Below are 11517 nucleotides of genomic sequence, written 5' to 3' on the forward strand. Positions count from 1 at the left end.
CCCCCCTCCCTTTTTCCCCCCTCCTTCGGGCTCCCCTAACCGCCGGGCACGCGCCCCCGGGCAGCGGGCATCGACGTCTATTCAAGGGCAGGTTGATGAAACGCGAAATAAAGATCGCATTCATGTCAACGGTGTCGGCCTGTTTTATGATCCTAGGGCATCACTTAAGTCTGAAGAGCTTAAAGTGTTTATCCATGAGGAAAACGTCGTACAGTGCCAGCCCGGGCAGAAATCCCTCCCTGCTCCGGCCCCTCCGTGAGGGGAAATTAATTGTCTGCTGCTGCTGAGGTTGGTGTTAACGACTGAGAACCAGAAAATAGGCCACTCGGGTTTTTTATGGATACATATAAATGAAAAAACGTAAACCAGAAGACTGCAAGGTGATGCTAGATGTAGGCATAAGTGTACAATCTAACTTGGAAACTTGCTTATATTTATATTTAATGAGTTAGGCTTGCTGCTCAGTAGACGCTGCATTGTGCTTGATCTGACTTTAAACAGTTAAAACCAGCTGGTGGCTGTGTTCTTTCTACCTCCTTATTCTTGTTGTGTACAGTTACACTGGTTCAATGGTGAATAGGATGACATGAATTTGGTTTTTATGTTTACTAAAGCTAACACAGGTTGTTCTGGGTTCTTCCTCCTGTGGTCTTCTGATGGGGAAGATGGGCAATCCTGAACTGAGATCGGGATAAGTGGCCGTGGGGTTGTTCTTCACCGTGTCTAAGCTGATCCAATGCTGGCTGCTGCTGAAGGTGGCCGTCCTCTTACCCTAGCATGGGTTATGTGTGTCTCCTCCCTGCCTCATGTTGGTCTGACCCCAAGATGGGTTACAAGATAAATCACTCTTCTAGAAGAGATTTAAGTTTCTCTTGGTTTCCTTTCCTGAATCACGGTCACAGCAGGATCAGATGAATGCTAATGTGCAGCGTATTTTTGGTGGCAACTGGCTGTTAGAATGAGTTAGCTGTAACATTGTGCACCTCGGATATTATCACTAATGGCAGCCCTGACATGGGAAGTCTTTACTATTCTTGTGTAACATTTTGAAGTAGTTTGTAGCATCTTTGGAATACATGCAGTAGACTAATTTTTGTGTGAGTAATTTGGATAGTGTGTTTCCAGAAGTTAGATTTTTGTGGCAGTAAGATGAGAAGATGGGGAAAATTCCTAGGCATGCAGTTTGAGGTAGGAGGACAAGAACGTCTCATGTCCTGGACATAAGATGGCAAGCAAGAGTGCTTGTGCTGTCTATTATCATGATTCAAACTCTAACATCCTAGGAATTGCTTTGGGATGGGGGTTTAAATTCCACAACTGTGTTCTGGCTGTGCTGTCATTTGATCAAGGAAAACATCAGTCTGTAACAGGGGGCCTAGGTTGTCCTTCTCTATTGCATGTTTCTCTCCCACTTTCACTTTTCTTTAGCTTATGTACTGCTTTTCACTGTATTGTGAGGTGGTTTGAGGCCTTAAATGTTGTGGTGTGGTGTGTGTGTGTGTGGTTTTTTTTCTTCTTCTTCTGGGGATTGTTTGAAGGACAACTCTGTTTGGTCAAAAAGCACAACATGAGCATGTCTTTTATCTTTTTCCCATGAATGCTAAAACTGTGAACTGCCAAGTTCAAGGTTCAGCATTTTCCCATATTATTTTAACTCTTCGCAGTACTCTGTGTTGGGTTTTATGCACTTATAATAGTTTTGTTGTTTAACTGCCCATTCTCCAAACAAGGGATCCCAGATGAATCCTTCCGTGTGATCTTAAGAACTCTTAAAAATGTAAAGTAAGCCTTTTGTCTCTTCCTAATAAAGATGCTGAGAGTCCTCATGTTGAGAAGAGTACAAGGGTTACTGACTTTTTGGCTCTTCCAGCCTTCCTTGCAGGTGTTTAGGCAAAGCAGAGACATAGACATGTTGCGTTTGTATGTAGGTTTTCACTCCTCTCTTCCCTTTGATCTTCCTTTGTTATCCAGAAGCCACAGATGCTTGCAAGTTATTAGCAGATTCTAGGAACGCATTTTGCCGTGTTCAGGTGGGAGCCTAAAAGAACATCCAAACCAGATTTATTCATAGAGGTACTTTTACCTTGGGATCTCTGGGAGTAGGTTGAAACGTGTGCATCTTCCTTCATTTTGGTTTTTCTCCAAAAGGACTGTGCTGCTTTGACACTTTCCAGTTTTATTTTGCAACTGTCAGAATATCTTTAAAAATCAACAGTCCTTGCTACACTATGTGCTTCTCTAAGGACACATTAAGACTTGTAAAGACTCTCTTAAACTCCTGCCACTTGAAGCATAACTTCTTTCGAATTTGCAACCAGGATGTGTTGTGGTGTATGTGCAGTCTTGCATAGACTGAAGGAGAGCCTTGTGCAGTGAAGAAGGCAGTCCTCGCCCCCATGGGATGTGAGAACGGTCTTAAGAGGAAGTAACAAAGCAAGCGGAAGGAAATTGTAAAAGTGAAGCATATTGTAGTGACAGGGTTTTAGCAGCAGTATTAGTAATGTTAAGCAGTGGTAGTAAGTTTTAATGTTTGAGGCAATTTCTGAACTAGATCAGCTCCAAGTAGTTTATCACCTTGTCTAGACCTGTTTAGAGCAGAGGTAAAAGGAACAGTTACTGTAAATCACCTTGCCCATCAGGAAATAGTAGTACTGTACCACTAAATCTGGCTGTTGAATTTCTGACTTGCATGGTAATTAAATGGATGGCAAATACGTAAATATAGGTAAAATAAGAACATGGTGTTCTGAGTTTCTGACAGACACAGATGACTGCCACTCAGGATTTGCTGTACACACACCTAGCTTGTATTGCTGAGGTTATTTTTTTTTTCTGGGTGTCAGCTCTTACAGATGAGAGCGAAGCTGATCAATGATAGGCTTCTCTGCTTTCAGACTCGTGTTGACGCCAGTAGATTATTCTGTGTTTAGGTCAATGGAAACTTTTGGGCTATTTTATTCCTCTCCGTGAATACGTGCCAGCAGTGTTTGCAAAATCTAGCCGTTTGATACTCCTCGAGGTCTGTGCCAGCACAGACAGCAGTAACCGCGTCCGTGTACTGTGCAGTCATCTGTCTGTTCTCTCGGGCTGGTGTACGCGAGGTTCGGAAAGCCTTAGAGGGACCGGCTTCCTGCTTTTTTCCTGCTTGGATTAGATGGGTTTGATGTGATAACTTGAGACGTCATTTCTAGGGGAATATTTTTTCCCCTAACTTCCACTCTGCTCTTTGCTAGCTGCAGTAGTAAGTGTTACATGACCAGAAAGAAGTTTTCAAATCCGGTGAGGAACTGCCATCTGTGTAAATGAAGTATTTCTCTTACAGGCAGATAATATTAGTTAACTGGCTTTATTTTCTTGAATGAGAAAGAACAAGGTCAAGGTAAATTTCTTGTTTTTATTAGGAAAGTAATTTACACCTTGTTTTGCTAATGTTTTGCAAACATACGTGTGTTATACTGCTCAGAAAAAACAATCCTGCCTTGCATCATCTCTGTGCTAGAAATCTTCCCTTTTTCATCCAGCAATTTACAGAGTAGAACTCTTTAGCTGGTAATTAACCTGAAGTTAGTAATTCAAGCAACGTAACTTTTATTTTTACTATCAAAGACAGCAATGTTATGAGGGTTGCTTATTCACTCTTTGTACACTGTATGTCACTTTCAAAGTTTCAAGAACTGTCACCTACATACTTACATGTACATAATCTTTTTTAAATAGCTGGCATGATCAGTTTATAGACTGCAAATTTGATTGTTTCATGGAAGTTTTTAGTTCGGGCATTGGCTTGCATTCTTAGTGATTCAAAAATTGGGATGTTACACTCCTATGAAGGAGCACGAGTGTAGCTGTTTAGAAGTAGCTCAAAATGCAGGTGAAGCCAGCCAACTTTACTGGCTACAGTAAGAAGGCACTAAGTAACTTCAGAAGCCTAAATTGGAGTTTCAGGACTAGTGAAGAGATGCTGTGATCATTGTATGCAGAATCTAAAGGCCTGGCTTTTAAATTGAGGGGATACTTTGGGGGAGAATTCTCTGGTTTATACAACAATTTGGGTGACCTGCATAAATAGAAATGGAAACAATTTGGTAAAAGTCGAAGCTAACACAAGCAGAATGGATAGTTATATATGGGAACACAAGCCACACAAACTTTACTGAGCTGTTATGCAAACCAGGGCATTTAAAGCAGCATATTCTGTAAGGATATATTAGGTAATGCCAGTGTAAGATCTGTGTGCCTCGTTAGTATAGTGGTGGAAGTTTTTTGAGCAGTATTTGGCATTTAAGAGATGCGTGGAGACTTCTGTAAGCCAGCCAGATAAATATTCCAAGGGAAGTCCTTAGAACCAGTCTCCTTCATGTAGCACCAGTTGCTTGTACCTGACTTATTTTTTAATTTCATTACTTTCTGCCTTTATGAGTGTTAACGTATCAGCCCAAGAGAACAAATGATCTGAAAAAAGTATGCCTGGCTGTAGGTCTCTCTTCTAGAATAGAAAGTTATGAAAGCAAGGGATGCTCATGGGGGGCTTGACTCAGCCCGGCTGACCTAAATATAGGAAGGAGGGAGGACTTTGTAGGCAATGCTTGCCAGTAGGGCGTGGACAATTGTTCCAAAATTGAGATGCAAAAGTGCTCTTCTTCATCGAACACTCCTTTTTCCTAATGTTTTATGTCTGTATATTCAACAAATGGTATTGGCTTCACTTATAATCTTTCCCAAAGGAAATGTGTGAAGGAGCAACTTTGGATGGTTTAAGAAGCAAGACAAAAATCTTAAGACCCATCTCATTTTAGTTAAATGGATGATTGTAGCCTGTCTCCTGATGCACAGTCTGCCTCACAGTACTATTGCAACTTTAAATAATTAGTTGCCTGTTTTTGTGTCCATGCCTGGCCTGAGTCCTCTTCAGCTGTTCTCTTGCTGTCCGAGGAAACAGCTGTTTAGGAACTGTGATTCCTATTTCAGTCAAGTAAGAGACTACCGTTAGGATTAACAACATGGGAAGCCCAGCCTTTTTCTTTGCAAGCCCAGATGCTGAGCTTGTCTGCAGGATGTAATGTTAATCATTACCTCATCTAGAAGGATGTTTTTTCAGGCCTGTTGCTGAATAAAGTTGGAGCTCAAGCATACTTGCAAGGCTTTCAACACTGTTCAGTTTGGTTTGGGGTTTTGGTTTTTTTTCATCCTTTGGTTGCAAGGAGCATAATCCACATAGCATTTTGGGCTTGTGAAACAAGGTATTTGTCCCTCCTGTCAAGTCAGCAGGTTGCCAGGAGCAGTGAATCTGTCTAGCTAGACATAAGCACTCATAGGCAAACCTTAAAATAGCAGCTCTGAAATATCAGCTGTTGTCTTGCTTGTGTTGAAATACTTTTTGGGGGAGAAGTTGCCCATTTGAATGGTGGGGGGTGTGTGGAACTACAGTAAGTGAAATTTTTCTTCAGTTAGTAGTAAGGTGGCTTTGAGAGGTTCGGGTTTTTTTTTAAATACCAGAGATGCTTCTGAGAAGGGAAAGTGCATGGTCGTTTCATCGTGAAGCTTTCTCTGCTTCTGGTGTTATCTGGTGCTCTTGCTCATTGCCCTGAATCTACTAGAGATGAATAGCTGGCCTTGCACATGGTAAAAAAAAAAAAAGTAGCTGATGTTTGGGCTTTCATTACACAGTAAAGATGAGGGAAGTGTTTAAGGGCTTCTTATGGGAAGACATCTGTAACGATCTACTCCTCCTCCCAAGACACTCTCCTTTTCTTTCGCCTTATTTCAATTGGGGAACAAGAAGTAGGCTGTAGAACTTTCCCAGCTAAAGCTGGAAAAATAACTGGTATGTGCATTGAAATGAGAATATTACACCAGGCAAAAATATATTTAAAAAGCATCCATATGGGTAGGCTTGGTCTTCAGTCTTGCAAGTTAGTGTTGGCCAATTCCTGGTGAAGGTGTTTTTCATAGCAGGGGTAGCTGGGATGAGTTGTTGTGGCGCAGATCACTGTGGTTCAAGTTTACTGTGATTGCTAGATTCTAGCCTAGCATCTTTGCCCATAATTTTGTTTTAAACTCTTAAAAGTAAGATACTGTAAGGTGAAGAGCTGCTGTATGCTTCTTCATCCTCTGTCCCACTGGAGACAGTAATCTCATAAACTGAGTAGTCTGATGTGCTGGAGCTCATTTGCAGGTACTCTTAGATATTTTGAGGATGGAGAACCACCATTCTTGCTGGTAGGTAGCAAGAAATGTAAGGCAACTCTCAACGGCCTGGTTGTAGAAGCTTTAACTGTTGAAATTAAAGCTTGGTGTGGCATAATAAATGCTAAATAAGGCAATATTTCACTGGTAGGAATTTGAAGGTTTTAATTACCTAGGAGGAGCTGATCTAGTTGCCATGCAGTGCATTTACAGACATTGCATTGTGTAAGTGACTTCAGGTAGGTGAATGACCATGTGACATGATTTTTCTGTTATGAAAATGTGGCAGTTCTGGTCAGGCTGTTAAAAACTACTGACTTCTGGAGGCTGCAGAGAGGGTACAGAAGTCATGTATTTAGAGGCTGGGAAAAAGCAGGGGAGTAGTACTTTCACGTTGGTGGGAATGTGCCATAACTCTGACCGCTGTACTAGTTTGACAACTGTCCTTACCTAGAGTACTTGCTGGTTAGACTTCAGTGCCAAAGACATTTCCTATGCGTATTTGGATGGATTTCTAATTCTGCCTTTAAACAAACTTAACTAAGCAGCATGAAGTGTGGAGGGCAGTGTGAACGGCAAGGCTTGGGAAGTATTTCCTGATGAGCAGAGCTAGGAGTAGTTTTATGGCCTAACCAGCTGAGAGTTTTTGGGCATTGAGAGAGGAGAAGATGCAAGCTAACTCTGACTAACACTGTTTCCAAAAGCGAGGGTTGCTTGTTTTGTGACGTGGATGTATGCCTAAAGCAAAAACTGGTTAAATGAAGCAGCGTCTCCCCAAGACGGATTTGACTCATCAGCATCTAGCCTGCAATCCTGTCCTCTGTTCCTTCATCCCTTCAGTATGTCATGTCTTCCTGTAAGTGAATTTCTGATACAGCGCGTACCCCTTTAGGGTGTGGAATTCTGAAGGGGTGTGTGTCTTCAAATCCTTTGAAAAATGTTGGGTTTATTGTGAGAGATAAAAAAACGAAGTTTTAACAAAACTAGCTATTTCTGGGTTAAGGAAAGATGGATGTTTTGGGTATTAAGTATAATTGCACATAAATGGCACAACTCTGGTCTAAAACTTTGAGTGACTAATTCTGACTTGGAAGCTCCACTGAATAGACTGAAATAACTTTTGTTAATTTAGGGACTTAAGATACTGTTCGGTGCCAATAAAAACGAGTGTCTGCGCTAATTGCTCATTAAAAATTTCTGACCTAGAACTGGAAAGTTGATTGCCTCGTGATGTACTTACAGTAAAATATCCTGGGCGTGATCTGAGAAGAGGTGGATTTGTTCAGTCGCATCTGCTTTGCCCTTCTGCATGCCTGCAGCCTGTGAGCCAGCAGCTTGGCGTGGGCTGTGGTTTTACCCACCTAAATACTACCCTAGCATTTAAGAGTTGAGCTGGAGACAGCAAACAGGGAAAGTGATCTGATAGTGCCAAATCAGAGCTGTGTTCCAGTCTCGGATGTGGTGAGGAAGCCTCTTCATTTCCTATTGCTTTTAGCTCCTTGCTGGTTTGTTAGCGCTCTTCCACAGCTCTTCTCTCCTTCCTGCATGCTGCTTTTGTGTGCAAGACGAGAGTTTCTTTTGTGATACAGCTTAATCCTGATGCTATACTTGCAAAAACACTGGGTGCCTTCTAGTTCTTCGATGCTTCGTGAGCTCCTGTGCTCTTTGAGAAAACATTTAGATTTTATTTTTGTATTATATGTTGCTGTACAAGAAATCGGAGCCTTTGGTAAACCAAAATTGCCAGGTGCATCACCACTGCTGTGTTCCTATTTTTAATACCTGCTAGTTAGGTAGGGCAGTACTTGTTATCATTGGCGTGTGAAGAAATGCTAAAACAATAGTTAAGTTTCAGAGGAACAATTTTCTTTCCTCTTAGCTGTCGGAAGGTTTATGTGAATGAGAGTGGATTATTCAATTTGTATTCAAACTTCTATCAAAGAAACAAGCAAGATGGTGTCTCCAACTGCTTCCAGCTTCCTCAAAAATAGATTCTCAGAGTTGGGTTTTTCTTACCATAATGTACTTGCAGTTTTTAGATTTAATTAGTGTCAGATTGATTTATCTTTCCCGGAACAGAAAGCTTACTGGAAACGAGTTCCACAAAAGCAGTTTATTTGTGTGTTTACTGGTTTAGCTGGTTGGTCAGTGACTTGTGCTTTTAATACTGCCTGCAATGAAGTGATGATGCCTCTGTCCTGAGCAGTCCCACTGGTGATTCTTTGCAGACTGTTCTCGCAGTCCCACAGATGCCTCAAGCGCAGAGCTCTGCACAGACAGGGAACGTAAAGGAATAATGTTTCTTCCCTTTCAGTCTCTGTTCTTGTGACCTTTCCCTTCGCCGGTATCTGATTTAAATTTAATATATTTTTTTCTTTGCCTTCCTCTTTTGAGTACTTCCTACCTCCCAAAATAGCCTTTCTCTAATCCCACATTTGAATACCAAATTCAGTTGAGTCTATCTCTTCTGTCTGCTTTTGCCAGCCTCTTCCAGTAGACAGAAACGGAATACAGGAGTATCTGGCATGCGAAAAGCTGGGTCAGGTTTTTAAACTTGTTCCCTCAGGTCAGATGGATTTCAGGCATCCCCACTTCAGTCTTCTAATTATGGAACGTTTATCAGCTAACATAGTAGGATGACAGGAGAGCAAGGAAAGGCTCTTGGTGTGCTTCACATGCAGAAAAATCCCTGGGCTCCAGTCTCCTATCGAACTCTTGTAGCTTCACATTTTTTCCCTTCACTTTTAAAATGCACATCGCTTTAGATTCAGATATTTCAGATATGGCTGTCTATATTGGTGCCAGTGTACTACAGTCTTCACGTGGAAACATGAAATCATATTTGCTTTTGCTGACTATGAACAGTAAAAGATAACAACCTACTTTTTTTTTCTGTGTAATTGCTTCTTGTTTTTCTCCAATTGCAAACTTGAAGTTCTTTCAATTGAGTTGCTAGCAAAACAGTAGATATAACTTTACGTGCTTTTAGAAAATAAGTCGGTTTAAATTTGAATGGTCTGCAACAGCCCTATTGCTTTGCTTTGCGAATGTCCATTTCCCATAATCTGTTTTCTTCAAAATATCCATTCTCCCATATAAAAATGTGTGTGTGCTGGTCTTGATTTTCTTGCTTTGCTGAACGTGTTGCTGAACTCTTAAGAGGATTTACATTGACAAATATGTTGAATCAACATCTGTTGAAAATTGAAGTGGTCTTTTGGGACATTTTTTGTGATACCCAAAGGTCATGCTATTCCATTGTCTATTAAATAGGAAATTTAAGTCTGCCCTGGTGTGAAATGAGTACACTGAAACAGTGATGTGACCTAACCTTTATATGAACTGTGGAGGAATCTAGGGTCTCTGGGAAATAGTATGCTTGTATGTGGATACAAGGGATAATGTTGGTATATGTAGGGAATGTTAGTGTTTTAATTATAGAGGGTTACACGGTGTTTTTAGTAATATTTATACATTCTTGTCTAATTACCCTGGAAGAAATATCATTACCTAGTGAACTAGAGTAAGTGAAGAAAGGTTCTCTATGTGTTCTGGTGAAATGCTTTTGTATCACTGATGGAATAAATATATACTGTCAGACTTAACGATTTTCAGGCTAGCAGAAAGGCATCTGGTAACCCAGAACTTGTCTAACCAAGCAATCTACAAATTTAGTATTAGAAGATAAAGATAAATGGGTTTGTAGTGAGCTACACTCTCACAGCAATCCATCCTAATTTTTTTGGGGTGGGTTCGACTTGTTAATACAGAAGCAAGCTTCTTGTAGAGCTCTGTATTACCTAGAGTTGCCTCTCTGAGGTCTGCTACCTGTGCTGCTGGCATAACAAGTCTGCTCTTTCAGTCTTCCCACCATAAAATCAAAACAGTGTGCCAAAAAAAATAGTCTAATATCTTGGATACGAGCTCTGTGAATACAGCGGTCAGGTATAAAACCTTACGTATAACACTTCTAAGATTGCTTGGTTCACCTCAGGAGCTGGTAGTAAACCTTAAGGGAATTGGGTTTTCATTGTAATTTCCTCTAAGAGAACGTGGTTCTCAAAGGGTGAAGTTTTGCTGCTGGTTTATCCTGTTCTCTCACCGCTTGTTACTTGCCATTTTTTGGACACAGCTGTTCCCCACATTAAACTAATTGATTGACAGAATTTGAGTGTTAAATAGACTGAGACTGATGATAAAGTTATAATTGTATCTGCTGGGTGGTAATCGCTGTTAGGGAAAGCAGGAGCAAGCAAAGAAAGGACCTGACCAGGGGAGGGCTGCCGCTATACGTCTTGCACTGTTGTTGTATTCCCAGCAGCGTTCCTTGATTTCAAGAACTCCAGTAAATAGCAGTGAAGTTCATTTTTGTCATACAACTAAACAAGGTGTGTGTAGCCTGGTAGTGTATTTCAGACTGAACTCATTTGTTAGTAAGGGTTAGGACACAGATTCTCCAGGTAATCCATTATAGCTCAGACCCGGTTTGGATATGGTAATTCTGTCCCACCCCCACACAAAAGCTGTCCAATCATTTCTTAAACAATGCTGGTTTTTTAGCTTTAATCTGAGCTTATGGGTTGTTCAGTGCTATCTCCCTTGGGGCAAGTTGTCTTGACATGTCCTGGCTCTCTCTGGGAATTCCTCTTCCCACGAGGGAATGTGGAAAGATAGCAAGCATGAGAGGGTAATTCCTGTCCACTGGCCAGGTAAGAGTATCTTAGATAAGAGTATCTTGTAGATAAAAAATTTTTGAATTGGTTGTAATGGTGAGATATGGAGGATAGTGTGATTTTTTTAATTTTTTTTTTTAAACTTATTTTTCACAGGTCTCCTGAAGTTCCTTGAAGTGTGAATTTTTAAAACGTTTTCCCTGTGAAGCTTCCTCTGTGTGCTTTTTCTGAAAACTGAATGTAGAACTTGGCTCCTCTCCTGAAGAGACATGGTTAGAGTGCTGTTACTAAATGTTTGAAGTTTGATATTTGTGCTTAAAGGACAGAAAATCTGGTAAAGCACGATGTAGTAGAAGCTGGTATCCATACTCTGCAGCATACAGCTGTACTAACAAGAAAAGGCAATTTCACCACACTTTTTTTTTTTTTAAGGTCGTTTGTCTGGATATCAGCACTTTTTCTTAAACCAGATTTGCTCAAGCAGGTTTTGGCATTTCTTTGGTTGACGTTACGAATCAAGAATTTCAGCTTGTGTTTGAAATGTCCTGACTCTTCCATCAGAATATAGGTGGCCTGAAGGAGAGCTGCAGGTTATTTGTTATAGCAGAGTATCTTAGGTAATCAAAAGCACAGTTTCTCTGCAGGAAGGTGGTACGAC

At 40.9% G+C, this 11517-nt stretch overlaps 1 protein-coding gene across 6 annotated transcripts in view; it reads left to right on the plus strand.

The window, feature by feature from the left end:
• The first annotated feature begins 106 nt into the window (after positions 1-106).
• Positions 107-11517, plus strand: part of LRRFIP1 (leucine rich repeat (in FLII) interacting protein 1) — a 119544-nt gene continuing 108133 nt past the window's right edge. Inside the window, exon 1 of one of the 6 annotated variants that reach the window (XM_009329632.1) lies at positions 107-288. The gene's annotated coding sequence lies outside the window, so the exon portion shown is untranslated. The remainder of the gene's footprint in view (positions 289-11517) is intronic. The other 5 variants (XM_009329633.1, XM_009329631.1, XM_009329630.1 and 2 more) reach the window with 5 other exon arrangements.

The sequence above is a fragment of the Pygoscelis adeliae genome, unplaced genomic scaffold (assembly GCF_000699105.1).
Source record: "Pygoscelis adeliae isolate BGI_AS28 unplaced genomic scaffold, ASM69910v1 Scaffold7, whole genome shotgun sequence".
Lineage (NCBI taxonomy): Eukaryota > Metazoa > Chordata > Aves > Sphenisciformes > Spheniscidae > Pygoscelis > Pygoscelis adeliae.